The following is a 12,482-nucleotide window of genomic DNA, read 5'->3' on the forward strand; positions in this document are numbered from 1 at the left end:
CCCTATTCTGCACAATGCAGCTGACAACAAAACACAGCAGGGCAGGGGAAGGGGAGGGGAGAGAGAGGAGATAAGTGTGCAGATGTGTCTACTTTCTGATGAACAGGAGGAGAGAAACTGAAATTAAGTATCAGTCCCATTATGCTTGTCTTGAAAATTAGTACAGTCTTTGCCTGTAGCCACTTAGAAGGACATTTACAGGGAATGCTTATTAGTTTCGTTTCTATCCAAGTCTGCTCATGCTCATGTTTTTGTGACCCTACTGCATCCCTGTTGGGCTGGACGAAGGCGTCCTCTTGTGACCCTCTTTTGTAATTTTCCTCAGCACACGACCACAGTGGATTTTGAGTCAAACAATCAAGATGAGATTGAAATGCAGACTTTCAGCTTTGATTCAAGAGAGCAAGTGGTCGCCCCTGTGCACTGTTCAGGTCACTCCACAGATTTAGTTTGGATTTCAGATCAGTGCTCTGGCTGGACCATTCAAAAACTTTAATGCTCAAGTTCTAATGGTCAACAAGAAAAGTACTTTTGGTCTTTTCTATTTGGTTATCAATATACAGTCATTGTTTTGTTTAAGTTCATAAATGAAACAAAAAGCTATTATTCTGAAACAGCATTCAGAACTTCAGAAACATGTTTAGAGTTATTATCCTGCATGTGTTCCACAATTCAAAACATTTATTCCAGTATATATCATTATATATATATATATATATATCAATGACGTGCGGTGAGGGTCGTGACTGGTGAGGCACTGACGTCATCACATCAATTTACAAACATATAGCTTATTCACCATTTGATTGGCAACAGTTGTTTTGTTTAACATTAACATAGTCTGAAGCAAACCTTTAGCTCCGGTGTTGGTCTTCCTTTAATTATTATCTTCTGCTTCGATTGAAAGTCCAGTTTAGAAAATTCTTTCAGTTGAGTTATGTAATCTTCCATGTTGAACATAAGGCCAAGCAACAGGAAAAACTAACTGGCCCAGGCTAACTGTTTATTGTAGCTTGCCGCCGAGGAGTCGTAGAGTCCCTGGGATCACCAGCGCCCCCTACCATGAGGCACGAGAACTGCGTGCCTCACCTAGTGTCTCTTCGCAGCAGTTTCATGATCGCTCAACACAAGAATGCATTACACACACATACAGTTGTTAATGAAAAAAACAAAAAATAAACTGTGCATTATATACACCAGCTAAAATATGGAAATTTAGTTCATATAGTAAAAGTGCAGTGAGACCGGAAAGTAATCCGGTCTCACTGCATAGCATGCCAACACAGTTAGTAGTCATTGGCAATGACTATACTGAGCCGCACCACGGATTGCGCAATCCGTGGTGCGGCTCGCCGGGCTGGTGCCTCACCGGTCGACTCTTAGTATTTGACCGGCAAATGCGAAAATTCAGCGATTTTGAAAAAACTAATCTAAAAATGGTGTAGTTAAATGGAAAAGAACTTTAAAATACAAATCACTGAATGAATATAACCATTTAATTTATTTTTAATTTTATATTTCCACGATGACAGGTGAGGCCGTGCCTCACCTGCCTCCCCTGACTGCACGTCACTGATATATATATATATATATGCGCTTTTCTACTCTAATTGAGCACTCAAAGTGCTTATACAGCATGTTTGCATTCACCCATTCATACAAGCACTTCCATGTATATCTATCTACGCTAAGTGCTTACTGTCTAACATTCACACTCCAACGCTTGTGTCGAAGAGCAACTTGGGGTTCAGTACCTTGCCCAAGGACACTTTGGCACGCAGCCCGGAGCAGCCAGGAATCAAACCGCCGACCTTCCGATTAGTAGGTGACCTGCTCTTCCTCCTGTGCTAAAGCCACCCAAATATGTTAACGATCTGATAACTTATCTCTGGTTTAATAATTCCTGCTGCCTGTGTCAGAGCTGAGGTCATGTTCATACTCACAGCAGGTATGCCCACAGAGGGTTTATTAGTCTGGTGGCAGAATGCAAAAAATGACCTATGTAACCAAAGGTATTATGATTGGTAAAATACTGGTAAAGTCTAGTACAGTCTAGTAAACAGTATTAGCAGAGTCCCAGTGTCTGACAGTGGTGAGTCAGAGTATAAGTCTGTAGTGGGGTGGACCCTGGATTACATTTGACTGTCTCCATTTTATATGTTCCTCTGCTGCTGTCTTGTTTATCATATTTCTTCAAAGTTATTAAAATGTGTTTGGAGGGTAGGCACCTTTGTCAAGAAATAGATTGCCAATAATTAATGGACGTGGTTTTTTTCGTGTTTTTTTTTTTTTTTTAAAATTTATTTACAGTAGGAATTATCCTGGCTGCATAGCATGCGGGTCACAGGTTGCAGCATCAGCATTATGAATGAGCTTTGGGGGTCCAGGCTTCTGCAGCAATTGTGGAAACCAGCATGACTGAGGAGGACACTGAGCGGAGGGTCGATGCAGGTCAGACTTTGGGAAGTTCCCCTCAGGCCTCTTTGAAAATAAGAAGAAGTTATTTCAGTTTGTGCAGCTACTTTTAAACATTAAAAATCATAAAAGAAATGGCAGATATGTTTGCACTGTTAGAACTGTCTACATAGAAACTTTTTGGTTTGGGTGTTTAATGTCAAAGTGACTTGAGCCGTATGCTGAAAATTTAGAGTTGTTTCACTTTTTTCCTTGAAACCACGGGCGGGTTTTGATTGGATAAATTAGTGAATTTACAGCGCAGTGTGCCTGCGCCGGGCTCTCTCTGCTGACATGAGTCAGTGGAGCTCACCCAGCAGTCTCTGTCTTTCTCTCATCTCTATGACAGCAAACATTTGAATACACCAATATTTAATGACATTTTGGATCTTGGTGTTTAATATATATATTATTATTATTATTTTATTAAAAATAGGAAGGTTAATGCTTATAATGCCTCAAAATTAAAACTAAAAAGTTAAGTTTACTAGCTTCTGTAGTTTACAGTACAAATACCAAAGCAACCACATAGTAACACTTAAGTGGCTACATACATCACTTTCAATGACTGAGTGGCATTCTAGTAACATAGCAAATGGCATCCTGTTAAAGGCATTCTTCTTTATTTCCTTTTTCTTTAAAGATTAGTCTTTTTTTTAAAGCCAAATAATTATGATTTTAATGATTTTCAATTTGTTACAAATAATATAGTTATTATTTTATTATTTTTGTTTCCCTGGGTGGGTCATCCTGGTATTTTGGATATTTTGTGAGTGATTATTTATTTTTGTTATTCCCTCTTATTTTTGAAAGTTCAGTCATTCAGCAGGTAGACCTGGTCTGCCTTGTCCTGTTTCCACACCAGCAGGCTGACCAGGTCACTGTTGTGGCAGATTCCTCTGAGTCTGAGAGAATTCAATTTCTCCATGTGTTCTATGTATATCAGTCATTTCAGGCTTTCATTCTTGCTGTACCTCCACAGATGCCCCGATGAAGAGATTATCCACATTTGTCCAGTCCATATATCAGCCCATTTGTTACACATGAAAATATTATTTCAATAATATAAACTTTGCTTACCACACAGATTGCCCCATGCACAAAATTGTATGTGAAATGTAGTAGTATATATTTTACTTTATCACATCTAGAGATGTTGTGTAGCAATGCATATAGATTATGATTAGATAATCATCATATCAGAGACTCTCTTTAACTGATGGCTAATACAGTTTTCTAATCAGTCAATCACACGGCACCAACTCAGTGCATTTAGGCAAAGATTAATGAAAACCACCAACAATGATTAATGGAGGTTTTCATTAATCTTTAATAACCTGCGTTTGTTTCATGTAAACTTAAACTGTGTTCCCAAAAAATATTGGTTGTCTATTTTAATCACCTTTATATTATCATTTTTTTATGCGTACTGATTATTTATTAACTTAGCATCTACTGATTAACGTAAAATTTTGGTTATAATTTTTACTTTTTACATTTACTGGAGCAAAAACAACTCTATACTGTGCTAGTAGCGATTTCAGCAATTTGATATAAAATGCAAATATTACTTTGGTGGATGTATTAAAGGTCACCAACGTATATTTTGTGAGTCATTTTAATATTTATTTATTTAATTTTTTTTATATGTATTAACATTTTGAGTGGTCAGTGACCTCACTCTTAGTCTGACATTTCAGTCGATTTCAGGTGACTGTATTTGTACCCATAGTTAGATTTGGTCTTTTCAAAGCAAAACAAAGCATTTCAACTGAAAATCATTTTTTGTAGCTGCTGTTGCGTAGCTCCATCCTCAGCTCAGTAGATGCAATAGATGGGGGGTAGTTGTGTTGCTGTGTGTGCAGAGAGACAGAGCAGGAGAGTGATTTTGTCTTTACATAAATTGGCTTGTTGTAGCTCTTCTTCCATTCCTGAACTCAGAAACAAAGATATCTTCAGATGATGGCACATGTTGGCATATCTGTTTGTGATGCCAACTGTGGCATATTTTTTCTTGAGCTGTTTCCAGTAATGGCAAACTTAAGAAAAGATGTGGAATTTACTTCTAAATTCAAAGTATTCATTAACTTTAATCAAAAAATGCAAACAGGTTTTTGACTTGTCAAATTACTCCTTGTGCCCTCTGAGTCTGTTAATTCATGTCCTTGACTGTCAGAGTCATTGACTTCTCACAGCCCAAAGCATCATTCAGCTTCTCCGTTATTCCTTCAAAAAGAATGCTGGAAGTACTCACCATTTCAGCACAGTGCAGATCGAGGATCACACCTGCACACATGAAAAGAGTAGTAAAGATCAGCTGAACGCTTGAAAATTTAACAAGAAGTGGTACCAACAAGTCCCGTCCCCGGCAGATGTCTCTCTCCAAACACAGAGGTCCTGTTGTCCATGCCCATAATTGTCCAAGGTTTAAAAAGTTGAAGTAAAGTAACTTTCATTTTATGATTCTTTTCACTTTTTCTTGTACAAGCTTTCTCTCTCTGGCGTGCAATAACAGGAGAACTGAGTGAACAGATTGATAGACAAAAGTTGTGTGATATATTCACGTATCTGGGTCATAGCAAATGTTACATGTCCATGGACAACAGTGATATTCTTTTTATGCAACACATTTTTTCAGCTGCTAATTGGAGTGTTTCATGTTGAATCCAAATAGCCTGCAAACAAAATCAAACAAACCAAAAAAAGAAGCAGTTTTACTCATTGATGTGGGGGCTGGTGATCCTTAAAACAATGAGTGATAAATCCTCAGAAGGTGTTTAGTTAAGGTGAAGATGTTTCTTACCTGATAATAAAGGTTGGAAGGGGGGTTGGAATGAGACCACTGTCTCTTCACTCTAAGCTTTCCATTTAAGGTGAAATCACATTCAACATTAGTCAAAGAAGGCTACATATTACATCATAATACTATGCAAGGTTTAGTACTGAAATTTGGTTAAACATATGGTTAACATAAAAGATTAATATGTATCTAAATTTTCCTATCATGTCCCCACATCATTTGATCACACTAAAAAAACAAAGGAGGGCTGATGATCCCTCCTGAGGGCGCAGTAAAGGTGATCAGCTGAGCGTTTTATATGCCAGTCAGCATCAGGGCAAACTGAGAAAGAGTCCTTGATTTCTTTCTTGTGATTTGGTGCAATACCAATAAAGACTGACTGATGTAATCATAATAATATTTCTACATTTAATTTATAAAGCACTTTACAAAAGTTGGAAATAGCTCTTTTTTTGTTTTACCTTTTTAACCCTATCAATTTTATTGTATGCAATAAAACATGGAGCTATAATTTTACTGTAGTCTCATGAATGAAGTGTCTGCTGCAGTCTGATTTTAATTTGCAAACTTTGTTCATTTTTTTCTTAAAGATTGCCATTAATAATACCTAAATAATGAACAGCTTTTAATCAATTTAACAAACCTGCAAATGTTATTTCTACATGTCTGGATCTGATTATTATAGACCTCTATTTATTTATCTATCCATCTATAGCACAGTAACAGTGTTGTTAAAACTCAAAAGCAGAACATGCAGGTTTGATGCCTGTACCCTAAACATACATGAAGTATTTAACATTTATAATTATCAGAGAAAGTTATTATTATTTTTAGTGCCTATCAGTTTTCCAATATGTTTTAATGAATGTGTGAAAAAGACACATTAACATAAAGAACTTTGTAGAAAGGTGCTTTATGAAGTTCAGTCCATTTATTTGCATTAGTTTACGGCGCAGATCTGCCACATCCAATATGGCACTGACCTGCAGTGCAGCCTCTACTTTTATATGTCTGTGCACAGAAACAGTACTATTTCAAACTTTATTGCCAATTTCTGAGGTCTTTTTTGTTTCTGTGCTTATAATTTGGTTTTGTTTTTTTTTTTTCTTTTTTAAATATTATATATAACTATATAGATAATATATATATTATATAATAATATATAGAATTTGGTTTCTTTAAGGATTTTGATATGTACTGTAGACTCAGTGGAGGCCCACCAACTGCCCTGGGGCCCCTGAGGAGGTTGATCCAGCCATGATGAAGACTGTGGATGAGGAGATGCTGGAAACAGACTGGAGTGGAATGAAATGTTCAGAAGTGATGTTACCATGTAACCACTCTGCAACATTCTATAGCAACTAAAGAGAGATTCACATCACCTTTGAAATTCAGTGTGTGAAGACGTACTCTCCAGAGCTCGAGGCTTTCCAAGCAGTTTTGTAAAAACATTTTACAATATAGACCAGAAGCACCTCTGAACATCATTGGTAAATACTTATATAGGCAGTCTTAAGGTAATTTAGGTGGAATTCTTCATCCACAATTTGAGTTTCTACATAAATATTTTCTCTAAATCTCGTCGTTGGCTGTTGAACACAACCCTTGAACACAAATTGTCAAAAGTTCAGTTTGAATTACTGAGATGTTGTGTTATAGAGCAGTGAATGATTTCATTTGAAGACTTTTAAGAGAAGAAAAAAAATGAAAATACAAGAATTTAATTTAAAATTGAACAGAATGTGCACCAGTATTATCAGGAAAAAATATACGTAAAGGAGCAGCTTCTGTCACACAGTACACTGTTGGTACAAATTAATGAACTTTTGGGATGATTTAATTTCTAACAATGCATCAAAACAGTATTAGTTTGTCACAGGAATGCCTGTAAAACTTTAATCTTCAGAGTAACTTGTTACTACAGCTGTTAAATAAATGTACTATATTTCCCTCTGCAATCTAGTTCAGTTTAATCAGTTACCAAATCATAGATGTCAGTATTTGTATTAATGTTGTGAACTGGTTGAGCTGAAGCTGAACTAAAAAGAAAGGAATTTTTTTGAATCAAATCAAAATACAGATACAAATGTACCTTCTTAGTATTATTAAATTAATAAAGATTATATATATAAAAAAGAGGGGTGACTATGTACATCTAAAACAACTGAACTGAACATACATATATGTAAAAAACAAACTGAAAAGAAATCACTATATTATGTATACCTAGGTAACGGCATGTGTCACAGTGCGTTATACTTGGCTCTGATTGTGTTACAAAGTACAGAGTAAGAACTATAGCTTGGTTTCAGTTCATTCATAAATACAACACTTTTACAGGTATTTTACTTCTTTATATGAAGTTAAATACTCAAAAGTTTTTGCTTAATACTCTAAAACTAACTGATTTAACTGGTAAGTTGTAGCTTGTTCCCACAAAATACTTGGCCATAGTTTAACTCTGTAGGATGTTGAAGATGTTGGTCCCATTCTAAGAGGATCAAAACCTCCTATAAATGTGTGCCACAGGATCTCAGACAGTTTGTCATTCTTTTGTTCAGACACACAGCACATCATTGAGCTGAAATCCATACAGAAAGAGCTCGAAAGTGCCATTGAGGGATTGGACTGGGAAGAGCTGAATTCTATGCTCAATTGTGCCATAAATGACCTGTGTGCTGAAACAGCCGATCCTTCACCTCCACCTGGTTTGCCTGCTGAGCCACCCGCCTCCCCTCAGCCAGCAGCAGACAGTGCCATTGATGAACTGGAGTTGGAAGAGATGGATTCTGTGCTTGAGAGTCTCAAAAATGACCTGTGTGATGAAACGACTAATCCTTCACCTCCACCTGGTTTGCCTGCTGTGCCACCCGCCTCCCCTCAGCCAGCTGCAGAGAGTCCTCCTGCAATTGTGCAACAATTTCCCCCAATGACTGCTCCCCCCACCACAGTGCCAGCTCACCTCTATAGTCAGCCGGTGACAGGTAGCCAGGAACAGGTAAGACATGCAGAGGTGGTGACCAGTGTCATTAGACTTTTATTGATAAAGGTACTTAAAACTGTTGGATGCTTCAGGCCGAAGGAAAAATGTCTGCTGTCACCTTCCTTGTATTTTAGCCGTGTATAACTGTGGCGTGACGCTTTGCTGATCAGTAAATGTAATCACTGCCACTGAGTCATAATTCAAGAAGAAGAAGAAGAAGAAACAGCCTTTATTGTCCCACAGAGGGGAAATTTGGGTGTAACAGCAGCCGCAGTTATTATAAATATAAATAAAGATATAATAATTCACACTATTAAGAAAAGAATATATATAAAATCAACAAACAATATTAACCTTAATACTACTAATAATAATAACACTATATACAATGTGCATGATGTGCCGGACTATTTACAGTATATTATATATTATCCTACATTGTGTAGGCTATTGTGGTTTTTGTTGGGAGCAGTGATGGTTATAAAGTCTTACAGCTGCTGGGAGGAAGGATCTACGGTAACGCTCCTTTGTGCATTTAGGATGCAGCAGTCTGTCACTGAAGGAGCTCTCCAGCTCAGCAACAGTTTCATGCATGGGATGGGAGACCTTGTCCATCAGTGATGTTATTTTGGTCAGAGTCCTTCTGTCTCCCACCACCTGCACTGAGTCGAGAGGACATCCTAGGACAAAGCTGGCTTTCCTGATGAGCTTGTCTATCCTCTTCCTCTCAGCTGTAGACAAGCTGCTGCTCCAACATACTGCTGCATAGAAGATGGCTGATGCCACCACAGAGTCATAGAAGGTCTTCAGGAGTGTCCCCTGCACTCCAAAAGACCTCAGCCTTCTCAGCAGTAATAATTGAGGAAGTAAAGTAATAATTGAGGAGAGCAAAGTGAAGCTGTCAAGAACAATAAAAACTATGGATGAATCTAGTTTCATGAAGATGTTCTCCTCCCATTGATCACTGTGCTCTGTGTTGTTCACTGTGATCACTGTGCTCTGTGTTGTTCATGTAATCTTCTCTGAATCTGGTGATGATTAGATTACCAAGGGTTCAGTCTCTCTACACATACTGTATGTTTCTATGGTGCTCATCATGTGGTCTTTGAAAGGCTGTACTAAGTGTCAGTATTACGGATTTTGAACTTTCTCCATCCCTCCACAGAACCTGCTCTATCATTGGCCTGTGAGCTGGATTCCCACAGCAGCCACTGCTCTTCCTGCTGCTCCTGTTCTCCCTGCTGCTCCTTCTCTCCCTGCTGCTCCTGCAAACCCAGTAAGCTCCTGTTCTCCCTCATATTACTGACCTTTGTGAGCCTCAGCAGAAACATTCAGGCACATTGTGATTATTCACCTGCATATTTCAGCCCCCCAGATGTGTTTTCATCTCACAGATGTCTCATGTTTAGATTCAGCGTTTACATCTAAAAGAGGGGGTAAATACTGCCATCTGGCGGATAGATGATACTATTGCATCTTGTGTGATCACCTGTTCTGTGGTTTAAATGTTTCCAGAATAACAACAAACTGCAGATTCCAGGCAGCATGTTGACATACCTGCGTCCTGTCACAGTATTGTAAGTAAAAGACACAAACACATAAGTGAACACAGCTGCTAAACATCTGTATCTTCATAAACTCTTTGTTACCTCATACCCGTCTCTCTGTGTCTGTGTAGGAACGGTGTGTTGGTGTGCGACTTCACTCCACCCTGTCCTGCAGTCAACACACCCACTCCAAAGTAAGTTTGCTCTGCTGCTTTTAGACTTTACTGAGTGGGACTGGATCACGATCTGCAGCTATCTGTCATTTATCTGCAGATGCCTGCATGAATGTATTCAGCCTTCTTTGATGGAGCTTTGATTCAGCTATACAGCTTCACTCGTGTTTTTAAAATCCTTTCCTCAGAGTTGTACACAGTGGTAACATGTGCTCTTACTCTGTGTTATTCCTATAGAAAGAGGAAGCGTCAGGACGAGCAGGAAGAGCAGCACATCAAGAAGCCACCAAACGCATTCATGATCTTTGTGAAGGAGCAGAGGGCAAAGGTTAAAGCAGAAATGAACATCAGTGGGAATGCCACCCTTAATGCAGTCATGGGAGAGAGGGTAAGTGCATGCATCTGTTTATGTTTTATGCTCATGTTTGTGCCTGTGTACCAGCTGTCCTGTAGTTATGTGTAGTAGCAGTGTGGATGCTGACAGTGTGTTCTTCTGTCCACAGTGGAAATCGCTGTCGTCGGACCAGCAGGCAAAGTATTACGAGCAGGCTGATCAAGAGAGAAGGCTCCATGCCCAAAAATACCCAAACTGGTCTGCCAAAGTTAACTATGCTATGCTGCCCATAGCAGCATAAATAAGGGATGGTTCAGGGTCACCTGATCCAGCCCTAACTATAAGCTTGATCAAAAAGGAAAGTTTTAATCCTAAGCTTAAAAATAGAGAGGGTATCTGTCTCCCGATTCCAAACTGGGAGCTGGTTCCACAGAAGAGGGGCCTGAAACCTGAAGGCTCTGCCTCCCATTCTACTCCTAATTATCCTAGGAATCACAAGTAAGCCAGCAGCCTGAGAGCGAAGTGCTCTATTGGGGTGATACAGTACTATAAGGTCTTTATGATAAGCTGGGGCCTGATTATTCAAGACCTTGTATGTGAGGAGAAGGATTATAAATTCTATTCCTGATTTAACAGGGAGCCGATGAAGAGAAGAAAGAAAGTCCGCATTCCAGAGAAGCTCCTGGAAGAAAATGTATTAACAGAGCCTCGAGGAAGCAACGTTTCGGGCACAGCTGCCCTTCTTCAGACTTGAGTAAGTCTGTCTGAAGAAGGGCAGCTGTGCCCGAAACATTGGACCTTTTGTCCTGCTTTCATCGTTGTCATCCCGCGGACGAGGACCTGGTGTACAATGGTTGCCCGAATCTCATCGGTGATGACGGTTCTCGGTCGTCCTTGTCCTCTTCCTCCTCGTCCGCCACCTCTCACACGCACTTTTCCTCCTCTGCCTCTCTGTAGGTGTCTGCATGCACATGTAGATGCACATGCGCCACCTGCACAATAAACTGACTTTTATCCTGCCCAGCTGGTCTGGACACTTCATTTGACAAATGTGTGTTCAATTGGGAGTTGCTGTGTGTAACAGCTGACAGCAATGTTGGAGTTTTGTTCTGATTCTCCTGCCATTGTCAATGATTTTTCAACACGTGTGTGAAATGACTGAGACTGTTTAAGGTTCAGCAACACATGTGTGAAGTGTGTTTAGTGACTGAGAATGTGTTTGCTGTTGCGCAAAAGAGAGTGATTGAGTTGCACCGGATGTGTCCAAGTCCCTGAACTGTGTTTGTGGTTTGGCAAAAAGAGTGTGTGATTCGAGAAATTCATTTAGGCTTCTGTGAATTTGCTTTAGGGAATGGGGTTTAGTGTTTTGGCGATTGAGAAACGCTGTTAAGTGTTTGATGGACACAGAAGTAGCTTTTAAAACTAATAACATCAGTGTTTTCTGATTTCTCATAGTTACTGTAACACTTTGCAGTGGTTTGTTTATTTTCAAGTTATGAATTTATTGCACTAAACTTTTTGCTGTCTAAAAAGATATCAGCTCTTTTACTTACAATGTAGCAAAAGTGTAAAATTAATGAATTAAAAGCAAAATACGTAGATTGCACTTTTAAAAAGCATAAAATTACTTTCAGGCTCAGTTCACAGTTTTTTAATTCTGTCAAATAACAATTGTCAGATGTCCAAATCAGAAGTAAAATAAAATAAAATCCTCGTGTTCACAAAAGACACTAAAAATGCAAATTTTGTTTCTCAATAACCACCGTGCCTCTGTAAAAAGAAATCTACTTTCAGTGGATTTAATGTGGAATTTCTGTTGTCAAAACAAGTCATTTTTTTTGTTAAATCCTCCTGCCACAACTCAACAGTGCTAACACTGCAAACAAACTTTAAAAAAAAAAAAGAAAATCCAAATATCATACAGTGGACAGATGGCATTTGTGAGCTTAGCAAATGCTTTATTCTTGTACATCTGTTGTACACTAGAATATTTGTATTTTGTCAAACAGTATCAACTACATACTTTCAAAAACACATTTCATATTACGGTCCCAAGACCTCATGGTGTCAGACGATGTAGTAATGAGCATCTCACCTCCAGTTCTCTGGCTGATGAAATTTAGCAGTAGAAAGGAAGGGCAGGGCCTGCAGCAATTTCCAGTTTCCACTTGGTCGAGGGTGACACGTAAGA

Source organism: Archocentrus centrarchus, chromosome 9 (genome assembly GCF_007364275.1).
Source record: "Archocentrus centrarchus isolate MPI-CPG fArcCen1 chromosome 9, fArcCen1, whole genome shotgun sequence".
Lineage (NCBI taxonomy): Eukaryota > Metazoa > Chordata > Actinopteri > Cichliformes > Cichlidae > Archocentrus > Archocentrus centrarchus.